Raw genomic sequence first — 3130 nt, forward strand, 5'->3', positions numbered from 1 at the left:
TCATTTGTGTGATGATCATGAGTGTAAGAATTTTGATTGATGATCAAATGCTGTTTAGAACTACTCTTGAGAGATTGAAAGCATTTGATAGATGTGTTATTTATTATCTAAGGCATAGATGTCATTGCCCTCATTTATTTTTTTGCAGCAGTACTATGTTGGCATTGGTGGTTGTTTGATATAGTACTCTTATCATTATCATCAAGGTCGCACCCATTGACGTCCTGTATGAGAAAATGAGTTGAGCATTATCCCATGTACCCGAGTGGGAGATTGTTAGAATTACGGTTACATTAGGATAAGTTTCCTAATGATAAGATAGATGTTATGAATTTGAATTTGTTTCAAATTCATTAACATTTAAATTTTAACAATATATAATGGGATAAGTAATTGGAATTTGAATCAGATTCAAATTCTTATATGTCTATCTATATCTGTGATACCTATAAATAGATATAGAGCCTAATGAAAAAACACACAAGAATTAGAATCAGTTTCTAATCGCTCAAATATTGTTTTCGACATCACCATTCGAGCCTTGGGCAAACAAGGGGTGGACGTATAAGAAAACTTTTATAGTTTTCTTCCACGGAGGTTGTTAGGCAAATCAGTTTCGATTGTTCCGTTGCAATCCAGGTATTTGACATACCGCTTTGCTATTTGATTCAAAATTCTACAAAAATACATGACTTAATTAACTTGGCCATGCAAATTTTTATATCTTACATTTTTCTCTCACTCCCTTTCTTTTTCTCATATAGTGAAGTAGCCAAAATCTGGTTGCTAGTTGATCTCTCTATCTCTATCTCTCCGATTTTGTGATGGTTTAACCATTGTTGAACCAAAGAGATAGAAAGAGGTTGATAGAATATTAGATTCTAATCAATTCACTACATAAAAGAAGAGAATAAAGGGAGATTAAAATATGGGGTATTTTTATCATATTAATAATTTTAACAATGATAAGAGAAAAGTAAAGTTGTAATCGAGCTAAGCTGAGCTTCGTTAAGCTCAAGCTCGAGGGATAAAGGTGTGTAATAGCGGCATGAGGTGGTAAAAAGAGATGATGGTGTGAAATGGCGAAGGTGATGGCAGGCGACGACATTGCAATGGCCAGCTTCAGAGAAGGTGGCTGTGAGAGACAATGGTAGAGAGGAAGGAAGGTGTGCAACAATGAGTTACAGCGACATGTGACAACCCTTCAATGGCTAGTTTCAAAGAGGGCAGTCGTGAAAGGTAACAATGGCTATCAGCGGTTCACTTAAGATGAAGGCTTGCAGTAGCGGAGGTGGGTGGTGACTGTGGGTCTTCTTCGTTTCTTCCCTCTTCAATTCTTCTTCTCAATTTGCAGTTTGATAGGAATTACATATCCCAATGGGTTTCTAGAACACTATTTATATGGTGTGTTTTGCAATTTGTAATATGTAAAATATAAAAAAATTTATTCTATATATTTTCATGGCACCATTATATGTATATATATTGATGTAACATTACATAATTCATAATAGTCTTATTTAAAATTATTAATAATTTTAATCATTATTATAAATTATTGTTAATTTTTTGTATAAATATTATGAATTATTATTGATTTTAGATAAAATTATTATAAATTTTTGTAATGTCATGTTAGTTTATAAATTTTGTTCGTAGATAAAATTCTTCAAATGTGCATTTAATACTTTCTATAACGATTAATTTTTTAAAATTTATTGTAACGTTAGTCAAGTAAATTAGGTATTACTCAACTAAGATATTTAGTTACTCGATTAATAATGTTATTTTAGTCGATTGAATACTCAAGTACAGAGACTTGACATTTGCTCATGGATTATTACTCGACTAAGATTTTTGGTTACTCAACTAAGGAATGAATTACTCAATTAATATTTGTTCTTAGTTGATTAATAATACAAGTATAGAAACTTATCATTTTGCCTCAGATTTATTACTTGGTTAAAGATTATAGTTACTAGACTAATATACATATAGTTGATTAACTTTTTAGTTATTCAAGTAATATTATTCTATCATATATTTGAGTAAAATAAGTATATAATCGATTAATCTCTTAAATGTGTTTAGATCTTACTTGATTAAAAGAAAAGGTTAGTTGAGTACAACACTTGTTATTAATTAAATATTTCCTTATTTGATTAAAACGATAATTACCCTATTAAACTCATAAATTAGTTGATTAATTTTTAAGTCACAACATATTTTATTATCAACACATTCTAATAGAGAAATTGTATTAAAGTTTTGCATTTAATTTCTCATTGTCAAAAAAATTTCAAAATCAAAGTCAATAAAATTTAATGATATTATTATAATAATTTAGATTTTTGATAATTTTATGTTAAATAATATTTTTATAAAATTATGAATAAATTTATTAATATATTTATAAACGAGTTTATTCACGAGTTGCTTGTGAGCTTGTAATCAAGCTAGCTCACAAGCTAACGAATTGAGCTTTATTGAGGTTAAGATCGGTTCGTTTACAAATCAAACTTCAAAATTAAGCTCAAGCTTATATCGGTTACCTTGACAAACAAACTCGAACGACCTTTTATCAAGTCGAACACTAAGTCTTTGCGAATCATTTGGCTCATTTGCGACTCTAGGGAAACAAATAACTAAAGTTGTAAAATCATAAGAGATCATTTTCATTTGGCAAATATTCAAAATATATCTATCAAAAATATATTTTGTAATTCTATCTAGCAATATATATAGGTAAATGCTATACTCATAAATAAGTTTGACAAAGATTTTTTATAAATTGACGCGATATACACAAATATGTGTAATAGTTTTATCTAAATTCATAATAGTTGTATTTAAATCATTACAGGAGGTTTGATCTTTCCCGGCGGTTAAAAAATTGCCGAAAAAAGTAAAAAAATCGTCGGTAAAATTTTTACCGGCGGTAATTTTTTCTGCCGGGAATACGTCCGTCGGAAAATATTACCGGCGATTTTTAACCGCCAGGAAAAAAATTTACCGACGATTTTAATGAACCGTCGGTAAAAATAATAATTCCCGGCGGTTATTGAAATCCGCCGGCAAAGTTTTGACTTTGCCGGCGATTTAAAAATCGCCGGTAATAGTATTTTACCGG

Source organism: Diospyros lotus, chromosome 4 (genome assembly GCF_014633365.1).
Source record: "Diospyros lotus cultivar Yz01 chromosome 4, ASM1463336v1, whole genome shotgun sequence".
Lineage (NCBI taxonomy): Eukaryota > Viridiplantae > Streptophyta > Magnoliopsida > Ericales > Ebenaceae > Diospyros > Diospyros lotus.